We start from the raw sequence: 19,783 nt of genomic DNA on the forward strand, positions 1-19,783 counted from the left end.
CAGAACTAGAGTGCAGAGGACATCCCAAACTGGGACCTTCATGTGCTGCAGCCTCAAAATTCCTCACCACCAAGGAGTCACAGCCAGAGGAACACCCCACCTCTGTCCTGGGGACACTCCCAAGCTGTGGCACCTCCCTGGGATCAAGGACCCCCACACACTGCTGGCTTTGCCATGGGCTGTGCTGTGGGTGTTGGTCACTGGCCACCCAGCAGTCTCTGAGTGGCAGGAACACCAGGATCAATGCAGAAATTGCTCTCCTAACACCCCAAATGTCACAGGGAGTGGCTTCATCAGCTCTGTCAGTGCCCACAGCCTCACTGCCCCTGAAGACACACGGGACCCCTGCCCAGAGAGCAGAAGCTGGCCCCTGTCCTGCAGTGCCACACAGATGGGATTTGTTCAAATAATTGCCTCAAATCCTGCACCATCTCAGCTCCCTGGTTTTTGTCTCTAAGGTGTCCATCATTTGTCCAGACTCCATCTTCTTCCAAAGAGCAAAAGGTTTTTACTAATCATTTCATACTGCTATTAATGAAACAAAGAAATAGATGCTGAAAATCAGAACCTATGTGTTATGTCTGTATTCTCTGCTGTTTAGGACAGTTTAACAATTACATGTCAATTTTCCCCCAAATTGATGTTTCTATGGACGTTCTTCCTGCCTCCATGTCTTTTAAGAATCTCTGAGCCCAGTAATCATGTGAATTACATTTGAATCAAAATGCAGAAAAGCTGTGTGGTCACATTGACCTTGAAATCCTGAAGACCATTTCCATTAAAAAGGTGCTTTACAGCAGAGCTTGTGACTGAGGAGGCTGCTAAGGGAAGTATAACCAAAAATGTTTTTCATATGGAGATATTATCAGAATTCTACCTCACTCCTAAAAGCTGGTGATTGAATTCTCCAAATGGTTTGGATCATTTAAGCAGCCATACCTGTAGGATAACTTGGGAAGGTGTCAGTTAATGCCCTGCTCGTGCCTTGAGCTGTCCCTGTTGTAAAGTGTGTGCCTTTCTCTCTAATACACTGTAGTAAATAAATAACAGCTGGTAGTCTTCCTCCAAATGTTTTCAGAGGGCTTTTATCCCTTATTGATTTCATAGTAGTAATTCAATAAGAGTAATTATCAGAAACTGCATTTTTATTATATTTTAACTTTCACCCATACTTGCTCCTCTTCCTTACACTAGAGCTGCTTTTTAAAAATTCTTCTTTTTAAGCTGCTGTACAAGCTTAATGAGGTCCATCATTTCAGTGCTCTTTGATATGTCCTCAGAAGAGACTGGGCATTTGATTTTCTTCTTATTTACACCTGTGAGGTCAGCAGCTGAATGCAGAAGCAAGCAAAGGGCCAGAGCAATGCCACAGAGCCTGTCAGCACCACGACAAAGGCTTTTCTGCAGTTTGCAGTGGTCCTTTGGGGAATCCTAACAGCTGCACTGATGCTGGATGTAATTGAAGAAACATGCTCCTTAAACAGGCAGGCAGTTCAGTATTTAAACATAATGACTGTTGAAGGAATGCTTGAAAGCTGATTTTTGACCTTCATGTAAGGCAAAAAAGAGATTTTTTTTTTTCCAGTATCTGTACAGATTTCAAAAAATCATGTGGAACATTCTGTCCAATAGTAGGTTTTTAAAATTTCTTCATAGTGTTTGTATTTATTTTTACATTTTGCCACAATGGAAATTCAATCAAAGTCAAGGATTTTATCACCTTTCCACTTGACTGCCTGAGTCAGATGCTTAAAATGTAACACCAGCAGCCCTGTGAGTAGTTGATTAAAAAAAAAAACAACCTTTTGCACTACAGTCAGAGAAGTGCCTTTTTGGTTTTTTTTTTTTTTTCTGTAGTCTGGTGAAGTAATTTGCTATCAAAACACGTTTTCACCCACAGTGGTCTGCTACTGGCACATTACAGGGGCTGGAAAATGTTGCTGCTGGAGTGTTTCAGTTACCAGAGTGCTCCCCAGTCAGACCAGTTTGCTGGCGCAGAGTTCTGGGCTTGCAGCAGGAGTCAAACACACTTAGAAACTGGGAAGCAGCAGTTTGCATCCTCTCACTCAGTGCCGAGGAAAGTGAAGTTTATTTAATGTGGAAAGCAGGAAGCAGGAGTGGAACAAAAATGATTATTGCTCTGTGCCTTTCCAGCTTTCCTTTATGTTCCCAGGAACTTTCTTTTTTTGTCTATCACACTTCCAAAGCTCTCACTTGTTTCACCAGCTGGAGCAGCAGTGCTTTGGGCAGCCAGGTCCTCCTGAGGCTCTGCTGTCCAAGCCTTGGTCTGATGTGACAGAGGATGCTCATTCAGCCCATTGCTGCTGCCAGTCCCCCCACAGGACCCCAACAGTGGGAGAGGAAGGGCAGACTAGGGACAGCACATCCAGCTCTGTTCTGCAGGTTTTGATGCACAGAATAAATTCCTGCGGGGTATGGATCACTGAGGAAAGATACCAATGTGTGGGTTCCTATTCCATGTACCCTGCTGTAAATACAAACCAACTGGCTGAGCTGGAAGGTCAGGCTGGCTCCAGCAGTGCCCCGACCTCCCTTTCTGCTCACCTTTGAAAGGGCAGCCCCCATGTGTTGGCTTGGAAGAGCATTTACAATAAGTAACTGATACTGTTCCCTAAGTGTATTTTCATTTCTATGGAAAACATTAAGCTGATCTAGGAGCACTTAATTTGGGAGATGCAACTCAATCCCAGCATTTGGAAGACCACCCGTGGCTTTCAGCAGATCAGGTTCCCTGCAGTTAAACTGAATGCCACCACACTGTACACAGCTGCTGACTCCAGGTTTGCTAATTTGTAAAACACCGTGAAGAAGATGCTGCAGTTGTGAGCAGGGCAGCTGAATTATAGGTACTTAAGCAGCACTGTAGGGATATGAATTCTGTTTATTGCACAAACCTGCCTCTATAATTAATAGAAATTATACCATTCCCTTGCTCTGTTTCCATTAATTCAGACTGATAGCTTCAGAAGGCCAGAATAGATTAGGAAACACATTTTGGAAGAACAGGAGAGAACTAGAGGACTTTCTCAGCTCTTCAGAATCACTCCAGATCTCCTTCTATGTGTAAGGTGCAAAATTACTAGCAATGCTTCGAGTGTGACAAACCACCTGGCACCATAATTGTAGCCTTGTTTTACTTTTCCCTGCTCCTGGGATGAAAGATCTAAACTTCCCTGGCTACCTGTCTAAATTGAACATTATAAAATGTTGTTTAAACCCTCAAGAATCAGCCACACTCAGTCCAAAACCTTCTTAAACCCCAACAGCTCCCTAAGACCAGCGCCAGCACGTCCCAATAAAAACAGGCTGCAGGGTTTGCCTATCAAGCTGCAAATGAACTGAACAGCCCTGGCTCCTTTAGTGGGAGTTTTATAGGCCTCTTTCCCCTCTCTTAGGAGGTGTAAACATATCAAGGCTTAAGATTATGCTTTATTTATCTCAGTGGTGTAGTGTGTTATTGTTGCCACAGAAGCACTGGTGATTCTTTATCGTAGTAGAGAGGTGGGCACCGCATGAACCAGAGCTGCTGCAGGAGCTGGCTTAGCCATGGCCAGTGACATCTAAAACAGAGCTGAGTTTGGGTGCTGTTCCATTATTTTGGATGTTCTGGGGACTGGAAGCAAAGTGTGTCCAGAAATGAGCATGAAAATCAGATAGCTGCACAAGGGGCAGTGACATTCCCCTGTCGTGGTAGAAAGCTTTGCCCGCCAAAGCAAAGACACACAGGAACAGGTATGTCCAAGAGGACTTGTTTTCCTCATGATTCCTTGAAAATAGAATTAATCCCAGTAGCTTTCTAACAGAAAGTATGTAGTGACCACTGAACTGCTCTGACTAAAGAGGGCCCTTTATTGATGTGACTCCGTGGCCAAATGTAATGCAATTAAATGATTGGCTCTGGTTACGTATATTGACATGGTGTCAGTGACAATTTCCATTCTCTCTATTATTTCTATAAATAAAGTCATCTGCCATAATTAGAAAATATGAACGTGCTAAGACCTCCATTAATTCTTCTCCATATTAATCTAAGATCTGGGCAGATGTTTATTAATACCTTGTTTCACTGCGTTCATCAGCTGTTACCAAGAATAGAAAGATGGAGACCTGATCTCATGCTGAAGGTTAAACAAGAGCAGATCTTGCCAAATCTTGGCTTCTGATTGATATTTTGACAATGCCTTGTTTTTTTATCACAATGCTTTTTAAATTTTGACCCTCTCTCTGTTTTTCTTTCCCTAAGTGCCCTTTGGACCATGTATGAAACTCAGTGATGTTTCCCATGCTCTGGGGCTGTCTGGTGTGATTTCAGTGGAGCTGAGCTGCATCAGCCTGTGGCCTGCCCTCTGCTCCTTCCTGCTGGGGTGTGCTTGGGGATGGGTGTGAGGAGCAGCAGGTGTGGATGGACCTGCACCAAGCTGTGAGGAGGACTGTGAGCAGCCTGTGGGACCTCTCAGACCCTCCTGGTATCCTGTGCTTGGCAGGTTTCACAGCTGGTCTTTGTCCCAACTCATCTCCCGTTGCCTTCCCTGGGTCTTTTGCCAAGAAGCTCTACAATTTAATTATGTTCTCTGTCAAAGAGAGTGTAATTTTCCCTGTTTCTTTTATGTATTGTGCATGGTAACCTATACAATAAAGTGAGAGACTTGCTTTGAACATGAAAGATTCTGTACTTCATTTACTAATACAGCAAGCTACTACAGATGTATGATCCACAAAATGACTTCAATCCCATGCTAAAGGAAGTTGGTTTTCTACTTGTTCTTCTTGTCATTTTAATCTAATCAGTTGCTAATCTTACACTTCATTTTTTTATTACAGTCACCTTGAGTTCATCAGGGGAAAGAATATCACTGATGTCATGGTGACATTCTTTCCAGAGTTGACAGGTTTGGGTTAACTGCTGGTCCCAGCAGGCCTGAGTGTGTGGATCACCCAAGGGACTAATCAATAGAGAGTATCTAATAGGAGCCAATCTCCTACCTCAAAAGAGAAATGCTCCCTTCTCTTAAAATGCAGTAAAACAATCCCCACTCTGATCTGATCTGAATTAAAATCAGGAACAAGCTAAGAGTTTAATTTCTATTTGTAATTTGTTCAGGTAAGTCTTTGCACTGTCTCCCTCCAAGCCAATTTTAGGCTAAGTTGAAAAACACAGTTCCACAAAGTCTCTGTGGGAAGGCACCAGGAATGCAGCAAGATAATAGTGCAGCAAGATAAGGGGGATTAAGATTACTTCTGGTCTTTTTTAAGACATAAGAGGTGAAAAAGTTAATGGAACACTCAGCTGAGAGACATTGCTGAGACCTGCAAAAAGTGATAAACCAAGATAGCTGAGTGAAATATCAGTGAGTGGCCAGAGTTTTCCATGTACATTGCAGCCTCCTGAATTCCACATGGATTATGGCATGGAAAAGATGCCTGGCAGAAAAGGACCAGGGCACACAGGTCAACAACTGGCCAAACAGGAGTCAGAGGTGGCCAAGAAAGCCAATGGCATCTCACCTTGCACGGTGTGGCCAGCAGGACCAGGGCAGGGATTGTCCCCCTGTACTCAGCCCTGGTGAGGCCACACATTGAGTGCTGTGCCCAGATTTGGGTCCTTCACGACCAGAAAAGCATTGAGGGGCTGGAGCACGTCCAGAGAAGGGCAAGGGAGCTTGGAAAGGATCCAGAGCATGAGTCGTGTGAGGAGCAGCTGAGGGAGCTGGGGGTGTTTAGCCAGAAGAAAATGAGACTTAAGGATGTGTGTGCTGGGGGCATCTATTGCTTTCTATGACCCACTTAAAGGAGGTTCTAGCAAGGTGAGGGTTGGTCTCTTCTCCCAAGGAACAAGTGAGAATACAAGAGGAAGTGGCCCCAAATTGTGCCAGGGGAGGTTTAGAATGGCTATTATTAAAAGTTCCTTCACCAAAAGAATGGCCAAGCCCTGGAACAAGCTGTCCATAGAAGTGGTTGAATAATCATCCTTGGAAATATTTCAAAGAGATGTAGAGGGGTCACGTAGGGACGTGATTTAGTGGTTGACTCAGCAGTGCTGGTTTAGTAGCTGGACTTGATGATTTTAAAGGTCTTCTCCAATCCAAAGGATGTTATTATTCCACACTGAGAATTTGCTTGTATTGTTGTGGAAATTAGATGTTATTTTAATCACCATGGCGAGTTTGAGTGGATTACTCTGTGGAGACAATATCAGCCACTGACAATCCAAATCCAGTGGACACCTGATCCAGCTGGTGTTGAGGCTGGTGAAGTATTTCTATTGTACTTAATGGGCATTGGCCTCAGCCTCAGAAGAGTGCACTTCAGATTGAACTTCTCTGCCTTTGCAGTGATTTTATTAAATTTGCAGAGTTGGTATTAGATTTGCTCAGTGGTATGAGAGCATTACTATTCTGTTAAATTACTTTTTCAGTTAATAATATATTCTTTTGTATAAAGATTTTACTTTCTTAAGTATTCCCCCCTCTTTGCCTTCATCTGGTTAAGGTATTCATTCTCCTTTTCTGCTTTGAGCTACTACATGCTGTTATCTGGCAGGGTTAAACAGCTCTCGTCCACTTCTCAAAGGAATGCTCTGTATGTTAAACTGTATTTTTGTTCCTTGGGCAGGCTGTCCCTTTCTAACTGGTGGAACCAAGGCAAGAAGAGTCTCTTGAGCTATGAGGAAACCTAAATCAAAGCAGGCTCTTGACCCCAGGTTCTTCCAGGTCAAGGCTCAGTACTAACTTCTGGGAAAGCCCTCCTCATTGCTGAGCTTTTTCTGTCCAACAAAGAGATGCACTTTTTGAGCCCATTCCCAATGAAACGGATCTCTGGGATCCAAACTGTATTATATTATTTGCATTATTTACGCCTGTAATACCAGCAGCAAGCTAAGGGCTTTGAAGAGATCTCGGAAGACAAAGTCCCCGCCTAAAGAGCTTAATATTCATATTTTATTCACAATATAAAAGTATACATACTCTGAGTCTGTAAGATACTGGATTAAAAAGGCTTTTCTCCTTAAATTAGCCTACAGAAATCTAACCCCCTGAAGAGAGAGCGAATGAGGCAGCTGTGGAGGGAAGGGAGCCAGCAGCACTGAGTACAAAGTGTCTCCCAGCTGCCTCATCTGGAGATGCACTTTCAGCCTCAGCTTGGGGTCCTTGCAGACACTTTTGATTCCTGTGAGCCCAGCTGGGATCAGAGGGCCAGGCCCACCGTGGCCCCCTGCATGGTGTTCTTTGCCAGAAGTGATTCCCAGCCCTGCTCCACCCGGAGCGGGTGAGCTGGGGTGATGTGGTGGGATTGGATCTGCCTCTTCAAACTCAGCCCTCCTCAGTGGAACAAAACCAGATCACTCATCCTTTTACTTGGGAGTCAAGGGTGTACAACACACAGCTTCTCTGCTCTGACTGCTGTGCACAAATCACACTATTCCCAGTATTTTGACACAGTACAATTATTTGCTATTTCTATGCATGACACCACACTGTCACCATTGAAATGTATTAAATTATTTAAGACCAAAGGAAACCCAAATAATAGCATAGGAAGAGACATTTTGGAAAAAGTGGTGTTCCTGCATTAGGTGTCCTTGAAGTTTGGTGAGACTTTTGCCATAATGGACAACAGTCCAGGGAAATGGAGCAGAGTGCTCAGGAAGGGATTGGTGGCCAATGTTTGTGAGGAGAGGGACTCAGACCCACCATTACACATTGATAGTTGAGTAGCAAAGTGACAAGGGTTCAGAGGCCATAAGTTCCAGTCTGTCGCAGAGTTTTAATGTGTTTCCACATGAATGATATTCAGTTACATATTGTAAGCACAGTGCCGGAAAATTAGGATTAGCAAATGACTAAATTAAACTGAAAATTGGGCAAAGAGATTTGGAAGTAAATGCAAATGCTTCAGTTGTAATGGACTTTGCCCTCTAAGGAATATTTTTTAAAATAGCCTGTTAATTCTTATTGGATTTAATTTTTTTCCCATTAGACACACTAGAGATTTTGCATAGAAATCTGAGGGGGTTATAGAAGAATTGTAGAAGAACAACAACAACAGAAAAGATGTAGGCTGAAACTGATGCAATGACCTCTCTTTTGTGAAATGCTCATCTCAGATTCCTGGGAAAATTTCTGGGATTCATTCCTGGCCACAACACAATGACAAAAATACTTAACACAAACCTCACCAACTCACTCCTGGTCCTTAAGAAAATATTTATTACAAGGCTAAAATCCACATCAGTCTTTTCAGGACTATTATTTCTGAAACCCAAGTGAGACACAAAGGAAACTGCACACAGGCACAGGATGTAAATAACTCTGGGCATTATCTGCAAACAAGGGAAATCACTCAGAGGTGGAAGGCAGAGGAGATGGTCCATGCTGGACCCCAGGGTGCACCAACATGCCCGACCATGCCAAATGCACAAAACTGAATCCACATCTGATCAATGGCACTTTGAACAATACAGGAGTTGGGATGCTCCACAAACCAGCCTTGTGCTGACACCAAAACAAACCAGACAACTCAAATACCCAAAATGGGAAAAGCAAGAAGTGTTAGTGAAAGAAAAGAGTGGGTGGTGCATTAGCCCCAGTGACTGTCTCAGTATATTGTTTTTCCCACAAGGATCTGGAATATCAGACACTTCTCATACTGATTCCCAAGGAATATTGCAAGAGAATTAGAGATGGGGAGAGAGATGCAGAGAAGTCTGATAACTTACCATAATAATAGCTACCGAGTCAAAATTACATCCAAGGCTTCCCTCTTCAGTCTGTGAGGTTTGATGATGCTGATTTTATCAGCAAGGTCATTTTAGCACCCAAGCTTAATCCAGAATCTATTCTGATATTTGTTTAGGAGATTTGAGTAATCTCTTTAGGAGTATTAACAAGTGCTGGAGTCCTAAAGAGCAATCTTCTCTCAGCCCTTACTGGAACAGAAGGATTTGAGGTCAAAGTTAGGTGAAGGTTTTTTTAAGGCAATCTGGAAGCAAATTGAATTATCTTTAGGGCAAGTCACATTTTGGAGAATAGAGGCATGAAATTTGCAAAGGAGTGTAGGCTGGTTTTGGGTTCAATTTTCTGGTTGCCCTGGATGCAACCCATGACCTGCTGCATGATTCAGCTTTTGATAGGAGGACAGAGGAGCTTGCTCTGAGATTTCCTCTCTGAGCCATGTACAACTGCAGTCAGTGGCCAAACAACATGTGAAAATTTACTGCCTTTTTCCAATGTCACCATATGCTGCCTGTTGGCTCTTCATGACACAGGGCTGGCCCTGGAGCTCTGTGTTGGGAGGTAACATCTTGTTAAGGGAGTGGATGGGAAAATTCAGTGAAACAAAGTCACTGATGCTCAAAGGCCAAGCTGTTAAATCTTCAGAAAGTTTTGGTTCAGAAATCAGTCATTGCTTTTTATAAATAATTAGAAATATAATCAGTGGATATAAAGTCAAATGTTCCCTTGAGGGCTTTGGCTTGCATTTTGGAAGGGCCTTTGAGGAATTGTCATTGAATCTTCATACCCAAAGTGTTCTGGTTGTTGCACGGGTGTAGCATAAACCATTTCCACATGGTTACATCTGAGACTATTGCCACAGCATTTACTTTACTCTAAAACCAAACAAATCTCCCATTAAACTAATGAGAAGCAGTATTAAAACTCATTCTTCTACTTTTGAGAGACTTTACATAGAGGTCTAGCAATGTTTTGATGTTTGGGGAAATGGCAGCCTATATGAGCAAATGGAGGCACCTAACAGCATATAGGAGATGTCTCTGGCAAAGTCTATAAAATCAAGGGTAAATGAAGTATGGTAAGTGTTTACCAAGGTACATTTTCACAAAAGACAGTAGGGAACATGGTATATATTTTAGGGACGTTTAGAGGTGGACTTTGGATTTATGGTTGAACTTGATGATCTTAGAAATCTTTTTCAACCTAAATGATTCTGTGAAATATTAGAAGATTTTGTTGATAAATTCAACACACATGTGGCAGAGGGGAGGTTAGAGGGGTGTGGAAGACCCTTGCCCTTAAGACACCCACTGCATTTGTTGAGATCCACAAGTCAGCAACAATCCAGCATCCTCCCTGGTCTGGTGGCTGCTGCAAAGCAGCGAGGTGAGCAGAGGTGGGAGAGGAGCACTGCAAGACTGTCCAGCCTGGGGCCTCAGAGGGTTCCAAAATCCCAACTGCAATGCCTATTCAGGTCCTGACATGTCTCCTTTAAAATAAATGGTGAGGACTTGCTGCAAGGCAGCCTGCCTGGGGGAGGCAGTCAGATATATATCAAAGTGCCTGAGCAGATCCCAGATCAGTCAAATGCTTACTTGAGAGTCTTGAGTTAAATTTTACTCCCCAAATCCACTGTCTAAAGTCACTCCAAGTGAGCTGTCCCAGCTGTCCTGCTGGGTGGGTGCTCTGGCATGAGCAGCAGTGCTCCTGCAGATGCTCTGAGCACACTGAACACAAGCCCTGCAGGATTAAATGCTTATCCTGGCACTTGTAAACTTCCATAGTAAGAAGGTTTAGGAGACAGCAGCCATGTGCCTGAGGAAAGGCATCATGCAGAGATCAGCTTGCATTGGTTACCAAAGCAGAGGGGCCAGGAGTCAAGCAAGACAGGACCAGGCAGCCTAAAGTCTTAAACTCTGCCTGCCTTCAGGCTCCACAGCAGGAGCTCAGCCCTCACTGCTTTTTCACAGTCATTTATAAAAAATAAAACCTGCCTGGCTTCTTGTGGGGGTCCTCCAAAAGCCCCAACAGGAGGCTGGAGCCAGAAGTCCTGGCACTGAAAATGCCAGGTCCCTGGATGAGGACTCTGGCAGGTGCCAAATTGGCAGCTCCATCTTCCTGGGTGACTGCCAGTAGACTTTTATTTTTCTGACATTTTCAGAATTGTCTGGCAGCAAAATGGAGAAACAGACAGTCCAGCTCCTACAGCCTGTGAAAAGGAAACAAGCCCCTGAGCAGGGGAAGAGGAGAGGAAAGAGGAATGTGGCATTTCCAGCTTTCTCAGTGCTGTGTGGTAGCAGCCCCCCATTCATGAGGAATGACCCCCATTGCTTAAACCCTTAACCCTTAGATAGTTTCTTCTGTTAATCTCAGATTAAATATCTGTAAGTGGAAATGTAGATGAAATCTGCATTACAGGAAGGCATGTGAAGTTAAACAAGTCACTTAATGCTCATTTCTTCAGTTCAGTACAGCTTGATGAACTATTTGATTCACCAGAAACTCTGCCAGGTCCCTGGGATTCGTTCCTGATCTTTGCCAGGGCAATACTGAACAGGTGTTGCCCAAACTAGGGGACCCATGAGGTTGATGAAGAAAACCACTGAGATGAGAAATACCAACTGCTGCTGTCTGGCTCAAAGGTTTGACCAGAACTTCAAGAAGGAGCAGAGCAGGGCCTGATTCACACCTCTGGTGAGCACATCAGAACAGCTTCAGGTCATGCTGAAGATCTATGAGGTTCTGAAAGCTCAATGAAGCATTTGGATGATTATCCAGATGGAACCTTAGCTACAATACAATATTTTTTATCATTAACAAAAGCCTTGTAATGGATATCTGTAATAGCCACACTTTATAATAGCCTAAAAACACCTGGTCCTATGTCAAACTTGTCACCATTTGCAAGAAACAAAATCAAGATGTGAAAAACCTGAAACAAACATACAAAACCAGGAGGTGTTTCTTTGGTGGCTTCTCAGAAACAGAATACACAAGGGTGTAAAGGGACCACAAAATTTACATGAAATGGTCATGTGTGTCATATCCTTGCACCAGCCCCTTCCTGTATGTCAGCACACCCAGCTGGTTTGGTAAAGGTTAATAACCATTCCTTTCTTCTTTGGCAATCACTGTGACCACAAACTGACACCTAAGGTTGGCCACTCAGATATGTTGGTGTTGAGTAATTCAGATTTTGTGAGGGGATTCAGTATCATGTGAGGGGAACTACAGAGCACTGTTATTCAAAGTGTTGTGACATTTTTGGCATGATGTACCCTAACGCTGACAGGACCTGTAAAAGTGTGTGGAAAAAAGTTTTATTTTTTCTTGTGTGTTTGAAGGGTTAGATACAATTGGTAATATTGAGCATGTGACTATTAATGAAAGTGTTAATAGAGATTTGCTAGAGCTTTTTATTATGAACCACTGCTAATAATCTTTATTTTCACATGTGAGTGGAAGCACACGATAAAGGCATCCCTTAGGAAGTTTGTGCATTTACTCTCCAGCCATGACTCACTCCTTACTCAGAGAAGCAAAGCCCAAGTGACCCTGCTGGGGTGAGCACAGAGCCACCACAGAGGAAGTTTCCTTAGCAACAGGAAAACATCCAAAACCTTTTCCACCTCCTGCTTGCTGTTCCTTGAAATTGTTCTAAATGAATGGATGCTAAACCTCATACCTGAATTTCAGGGGTAGAATCAATGTATCACAAAACAAACTCTTTTGCTTGCAAGCAAGTTAACTGTAGCTACCACCCTCCTGAATTCAGGCTTAATAAGAAAAATAACATGAATGTTTTTAATCTACTCTCTCCAAACTGCCTGGGCTCATAAACAAATAGCAGAAACAGCTCCTGCATCCTCAGCTGACACTGATTATCATCAGGGATCTGTTGAAGTTAATGAAACCATGGCAATTCAGAGCAATCAGCCCAGCATGAGCTCTGTGCTTGTGGGTTCCAGGTGCCCATGATCAAGGCTGATGAAGAGCAGAGGAATAGCTCACCCAGGAGAGAGTGAGTCCTGGAGGTTTGTTCTGTGGTGTTTCTTTGTGGGCTATTTTGAAGAAATTTTGAGGTTTTGGGGGTTTTTTTTTGTTTTTGTGGTTTTTTTTGTTTTTTCTTGTTTTGTTTTGTTTTGTTTTTTTTAAGAGGTGTTGGACCAAAGCGTGGGGAGCTGTAAGAAAGTGGAAAATTGTTCTTTGTGTTCCAAGGTACTGTGTACAGTAGTCTGATGTGTTTCCTATTTATATGTAAGTTGCTTCTTAAAATATTTTTACTCCGTATTGCACCCCTGTGGGGTGAAATGTGTATTTTATATTGCAACAAGGTGCCACTTTTTATGTTCACTGCAATCTATGTTAAAGTTCAGTAAGGCTCAGTGTATGTGCTTTGCTCCCTGTTGTAGGCATGCAGTCATGGGGAAAGAGTGCAGAATTGAGTGTATTGATTTATGCCTATCACTGTCTGACAGGAGCAGATGGGGGTCTGGGAGCTTCAGTTTAGCTGATGGACTGTACTAAACTACCAAACCTGCCCTGGTTCTGGTGCTGTTGCATGTGAGATGCCTTTGATTCAGCTAAGTCACTTTTGAAGTATTGTAGAAGGTGAAGCAGAGCCAGCTTTGTAGGCAATAACAACAGAATGAGATTATTTAGGCTAAAGTGAGTCAATATTTGGAAAATTCCACTGCTAATAATCAGACCTTGCCTGAGGGAAGCTGATTGATGCTCCCTGTACCAGATGGTTTGCAGCATGAGAGCGAGCCTGAGTGCTCCTGTGAGCACCCCTGATGGGGAAGCAGCTTGGGGGAAAGCATGAGGGTGCAGCCAGAAGATCCATGTGGGCACCAAGCCACCTCACTGGGAAAAGCACAGTCAGGGGCTTCAGCTACAGCTGGAGGAAGAAAAAGCACTTTTGGGAAAGATATAAAACTACACGGATTTGAGCTCTTGTCTGTGGTCACCCTTAGTGGTGGCCCTGTCCCCAGCTGGTGTCAGACATGAGGGTGCCTGAGCTGCTTTTCCAGGGCTGTGAGCTCCTGCTGGCATCACAAACACGAGGCCTTGGCTGCGTTATGCTGACATCTGTCCTATAAAATTGGCAGCAATAATGAATGATAGCCCATATTTCTGTAATATCTTCTTCCTCAGGACACCTAACAACATGCCATTGATAATGCTTTTTAAGGGCTGGATTTTGGCCAGGTCCTTGAAGAAGCAATAGCTTGGCCGTGGTCCCACAAAAGGGAGCTCCAGTCTGTAATGCTTCTGCTCAGGGACAAGGGACCTGCTTCCCTTCTCCCAGCTGACTGCCTGCCCTGAACAAACAGCCTTTCCTCACAGCACAGGCACACCTGCCTGGAGGGTATTTGGTGGTTCTGACTGCCAGACCTGAGTACCTGGCTGCTCCTGGCCTGTGCTCCAGCGCTGAAGGTGCTGCCTCAAGCTGAACAAGTGAATGGGTGATTTTGGGTGGGAGCAGCTGTCTGGAGTGTCAGATCTAATGACATGCTACTGAGTTCTTCTGGGTTAGGCTACAGCAATAACTCATTACATGTAATTCTGAGGGAGCCAGTTTTGGGAGTAGTTGGAGTGATCACTAACAACTGAGGCATAAATGAGTCTTCTTTCCATCCTTGGTCTGTAGTGCAGCTCAGGGCTTCTCTGGTTATTTGTGGACAGAATTTATTGGCAATTATTGTATTCCTTGGCATGAACTGAAATTTCAGCCTCCAAGTTCATGGCCATTAACCATGGTGAGAACAAGTGAGCCATTTATCTCACAGGATGGGCTTGCCCGTGGAAGCTGCAGATGTTTTGACTGACTTATGAGCGTGGCTGGGTGCTCGTGTCAGCAGAAAACGGAAAAACCAAAAATGCCCAGTCTGGAATGGGTGTTTGTGTGTGTGACACACTGGTCCCTCCTGCAGATACTGGGCTGGGAGCAGTGCTGTGGCTTCCAGGTGTCCTGATGAAACGTGCTGCTTGTGCACTGGGTGTGTTTGCAAAGATAAAGAGGAGATGGGTTAAACTCATCTGGTGCTTTACAGCAAATCCTGGTAGAGCCTTTCTGCTCAAATTTTTGTCTTGCCTTCCCTGACCACCCTGACACCAGCAATTTGCTGGTCTGTTTGAGTTGCCAGCAAAGAAGGAAATGCTGTGATTTGTACCCCAGGAGCAAGGATGGGAGCCTTCAAGCACCTTGTGTGCACGCAGAGGATTCGGATGCATCCGGCGCCGTGGCTGCTCTAAAGACCACTTCAGCTCCTCGAGTGGGAGCTGAGTGGAGTTTGAACAAGCTGTGTGCTTGTGCAATTAAAACCAAGCTGTGCTGCTTCTTGAGCACTTACAGCACTTGATAGGGGTACACAGAGCTCAAGCACTGCTGTGTGGGCATCTCTTTAAACCCCAAATGGAGGGAAATTGGCCCCTGTGATGCAGGAAGGAGGATGTGGGTTTCTGTCTCTGGCTGTGCAACCACGAGGTCAGATTCTGAGCAGTGGCTGCACTTTTCATCAGCACCTGTGCTTGTTTTGTTCATGGTATTTCTTGTTTTTATGGATCAGGAGTCTGCAATCAATTTCAAAAATACCAACAGTACAGTCTGAGCCCATGAGATCAGGAGTGGATGTGTACTTTCAAGAAAGCACTGAAGGAAAAAAACACTTTAAAAGCAGTATTAATTTTATAAATGCTGTAGAGGATAGACACAGCAAGGCACTGTTTTTTCACTGAGTGAAACATAATAATGAGGAGACAAAATTTCTATATCCTGTTCCATATTTTTCATTAACTTCTATTTGGAGGCAAACAAGTGCCTTCCTTCCCTTCTTCTGTCTCCTATAGGAAAGGCAGAGATGCAACTGGGAACAGAGCTGTCTTTTGGCTTTAAGACTTTGTGATAATGGAAAGCCTTGCTGAATGCGCCTATATAAAATGATTAATCTACAGGCATCTGAGAACACTTATGATTTAGGTTTTGGTCTTGTATCTGTTATTTCACTTATGGGGCTGTTAATAATCTCGTAATGCACATCAGGCTGTATCTTAATGATTAAAAAGTGATTTAAAAGGGTCTCTTCTATCTGTAACTGGTAAGAAATGCAATTATTTTTACTAGTTCAATGCCTTTAACAATCAGATGTGGTATTAAATGGCTTTAATAATTTGGTTGAAGGGATTTTTTGAGGTGCTGGAAGCACCCCATCAGAAGTATAGATAAGAATGTTGTGACAGCTCTGGAGCTGGTGTGGGGGCAATGCAGGAGGGCAGGAGGCCATGGGATGGAGAGCAGAGGGATGGGAAGAGAGTGAGAATGGGGGAATTTGTAGTGTCAGATGTAGTGCCCTAGCTGGAGGACAGCTGGGGAGGCAGAATAAGGCCTGGGTGGGAAATCTGATAAGGATGCCAGAGCTGGGGGACACAGAAGGATGGACATGTGCTGAGTGGGACATGAGAGGGATGGAGATGAGGTGAGGGGGGAAAGCTCTCTTCCTTCCTCACTAAGACCTTGTGCTGACAGGAAATCCCAGGACTGGCCTTTGCTTCCTAAAGCTGAGAGAATTGTGTCATTAGCAGGGATCAGACTTCAGTTTTAAGCAGAATAAACCCAACTGTAAGCATGTGGGTGGGACATGGATGGGCTTAAAACATTTCTGAGGTTTTTCACTTGTGCTTCCCTCATATGGGATGCATTTCATCTCCCTGCCAGCCTTTACACTTCAACAACAGATTTAAGAATTACATCAGAATAAAAAATTGAACATTTTTCAAGTTTGTCGTATTTCAAGTGTGGAGGGCTACTCTTCAGCTCAAACCCAGTAGAGAAGCTAATTGCTAAGAAACAGGGGGGGATCTTTGAAAGCTCCAATTAGGGCAATTTGAAATCTCCATTGATATTAGGAAGAAAATAACTGCTGCTGGACACATACCAATTAGCAAGGCCAGATTACCAACTGAGGGGTAGAACTGACCTGTTCTAGAAATGGGCAAGGCTCTGCTGAGCAAGATACAATTAAACGGACTGAAATACAGAAATCTGGCCATTTATCCCTCCTGCACACCCCAACAATGCAGCTGGGAGATGATGGTTGGGCAGTAAGGGGCAGGTGCTCTGCTAAGTGAAGCCAATTTGATCTGGATGCAGCCCAGCAAGGAACATCAATGTGCCTGCAGCACAAGGGTTACCAGCATCTGCAGGGCTGCCTCAGAAGTGCAGATCTTCAGTTCTGCATAAACCAAGTTTTACATAAGCCACATTTAAGCAATTTTCTGCCTAATTTCTGGTGAAACACGTAATGAAGTTATACTGCCTCACACTTTTTGTTAACAACCAAATATTCCACCTGCCAGTGTTTGCCTGCACACACAGAAGTGAGTCCCTGGTCACACGGGAGCCAGAGGCAGCTTTGCCATTGAGTTCAACCAGCACTAAAGCTGTTCCTGTGAAAGTGCATTTCTACAGTTGCACTGCAATACCTCTGCTCTAGACCTCTAGTTAAATGCATGTTAAAGTCTAGGATCAATCTGCCTGGCAGTAAGTTAATGGTCCATGGTGTAGCTACTGCTGTGATGCCTCTTTTCCATTAAGAGAGAGGCAGTGTTGCTCTGAGTGGCTCGTGTGTCTGGGATAATGGTGCTTGTGGCTCACACCTGCATGGGGAGGATGCTTGTTGCATTTAAACTAGCTGGTGTGAGCCAAAAGGATTGTTCAGCCCAAGAGGCACTGCAGAGCTGCAGTGCTCCAAAGGGACACTCTTGTGAGAGTGGGAACTCCTGGCATGTCCCCCCTGAGCCCCTTTACTGACTGGGTTCTGCTGCCTCTGCCTGCCCTTCACCTGCAGGGTGCTGCAAGCCTCAGTACTTCTGTTTGCAGCCTCTGAACAAGCATGCAAAAAGCCAGGAGAATTCTTTGCTATCCCTGCCCTCTGTTGGCACAACATCCTGCATCTGGCTCAGGGTACACTGACACACCAAATGATCCTGAAGTACAAAGGGGAGAGGTGTTGTTGGTCTGTTCTGGATACATGCAAGCTCCAGTCTGCTAGGCTGCCTCTGGAATTTTGGGTAGTAGCCTGAAAGGCCCTGGAAGGTTCAGTCCTTGGTGTTGGGCTCTCCCAGCAGTCTGCACCTGGCGTGCAAAGCAGCACAGAGAAGGGGTGACTTCTCTAGCTGCTTTAAAAGCAAAAGTAGAAAGGGATATAAAAAACAATTACCAGCTTTGAAGGTGGGAAGGGTGGTGAGGCCTTTTGCTTTCCTTTCCCATGGTTGTGCTCCTTGTCTCTCTTGGGGCCCATGTTGTAAATCCTGTGCTCCCATCTGAAGAGTGCTGCCTGCAGGCTCCCTCCAGAGCCCATTGATGCAATCTGGGTCATTCATAAAAGGTTGTCAGGAATGATCCTGCACCTCCCTGCTGTGCCAGCACGGAGCTTTGCCTTCCAGGGCATAGGAGATGCTGGGCTGGTCCTGAGTTCTGCTCCTAAACCTGGCTGAGTCAACCCACTGCAGCCCTGGGGCTCCTGGGGTGATGGCTGAGGCTGGGCAATGCTGGGGGCACAGGGAGAATACCTTGTGGCATCTTTCTGCCCACTTCTTTTGGGTGGTGAGGATCCAGTGACTGAGGCTGGTGCAGGGCATCCCTGTGAGGCAAACCCCATCTGCCCTGCCAAGGGGCTGCTGGAGAATAAGATTTCCATGGGGCAATAAAGGCTTCCTAGAGAAAGACAGGATTCCTTCCAGTGAGACTGACTAGATTATGGCAGAGAGCTAATCTGTATGGCTGTTTCATAAGTTTCCCCAGTGCCTGGACTCCGTGCTCAGAAACAGACACTCTGTGTGCTGAGAATAACTGATTGCCCAGAATCACCATGTAAGAATGTCTGGAGGTCTGGAGCAAGCTCTGCCTCTCAGTCTCTTTGTATTTTAGTGTTATCTAACAAAATTTCTCTTCATTCCCACACCAGGTTAGAAGGAGGGACCAAATGTGCTGCTAAGCACCACTGCTTGGTGGAAACCACCCTTCACCTGGCAGTTTACATTCCTTGTGAATCCCCACCTCTTTTCTTGACCTTATTCACCACAAACAGGCAAGTGTTTGTTGTGCCAAACCTAACTCCAAAGCCACCATTCAGACCACTGTCCGTCTCCTGCTCCTTTACTGCAGTCAGAATTCACAAGCAAAGGCAGAAAGGTATTGCTCCAGCCCAGGGATCACACCACAAGGGGTTTTGCTACTGCTGGTCCCTGTGCTCAGACCAACTGCACTGTGTAGCAAAAATCACAAGCAAGCAACATCCAAGGCTTTCCAGATTATATCATTACAAAGTGCAAGTGAAGATTTAAGTTCCCATTTGGACACTTGTTCTATCCAGCTTCAAGTTTTTATCCAAATTAAATGCTCACTGACTTAGGTTTTCTGTTCATAAATTCCTCACCTGCCTGTTTGCTATTCTTGGATTAAAATCACTGTGTATAATACAGTTCCTGTTCCAGCAGCTTCTGCTGCTTGTACACATTTGGACAAACTCTGAATGCATTCTGAGGAATATGGATATTCCCAATCAGTCCAAGGCTGGAGTACTGGCACTGCTGTGGTGTAGCTTGGAAGCTGAGGAGAGTGGGGAAGTTTGTGCTATGTCAATGGGAAGTTTGTGTGCAGTTACAGCTCCCTCAGCATTTTTCTGTTTTAAATGCAAACATATACATGACTTCGAGTCCACCCTAAAATAAATAAAGATCATAAATACAAAGTCAAATAAGACACAAACCCCCAGTAAGTGCATTAAAGCTGGCAGCCTGTTTTAATTTGTTACTCCTACACCTTTAGTTTGCCTGACACAGCTGGGGAGCGCTGCCAGTGAATGCTGTGTGAACTCCTGTGTGTGAAGTTGGAGGGGAATGGACAGTGAGTTCCCCCCTGGCTGGGAGCCACAGCCTGGAATTTCCTGACAGTCTTTCTTTGTGGTTCTGAGAGCACTTGCTGTTAGGGAGTGCTTCTTGTGTTCCTTCCCTACCCCATATGCTGT

At 44.5% G+C, this 19,783-nt stretch overlaps 1 protein-coding gene across 3 annotated transcripts in view; it reads right to left on the minus strand.

Moving 5' to 3' along the window:
- KCNMB2 (potassium calcium-activated channel subfamily M regulatory beta subunit 2) overlaps positions 1-19,783 on the minus strand; it is a 93,856-nt gene that overhangs the window by 28,335 nt on the left and 45,738 nt on the right. The window lies entirely within an intron of this gene.

Source organism: Lonchura striata, chromosome 10 (genome assembly GCF_046129695.1).
Source record: "Lonchura striata isolate bLonStr1 chromosome 10, bLonStr1.mat, whole genome shotgun sequence".
NCBI classification, from domain to species: domain Eukaryota; kingdom Metazoa; phylum Chordata; class Aves; order Passeriformes; family Estrildidae; genus Lonchura; species Lonchura striata.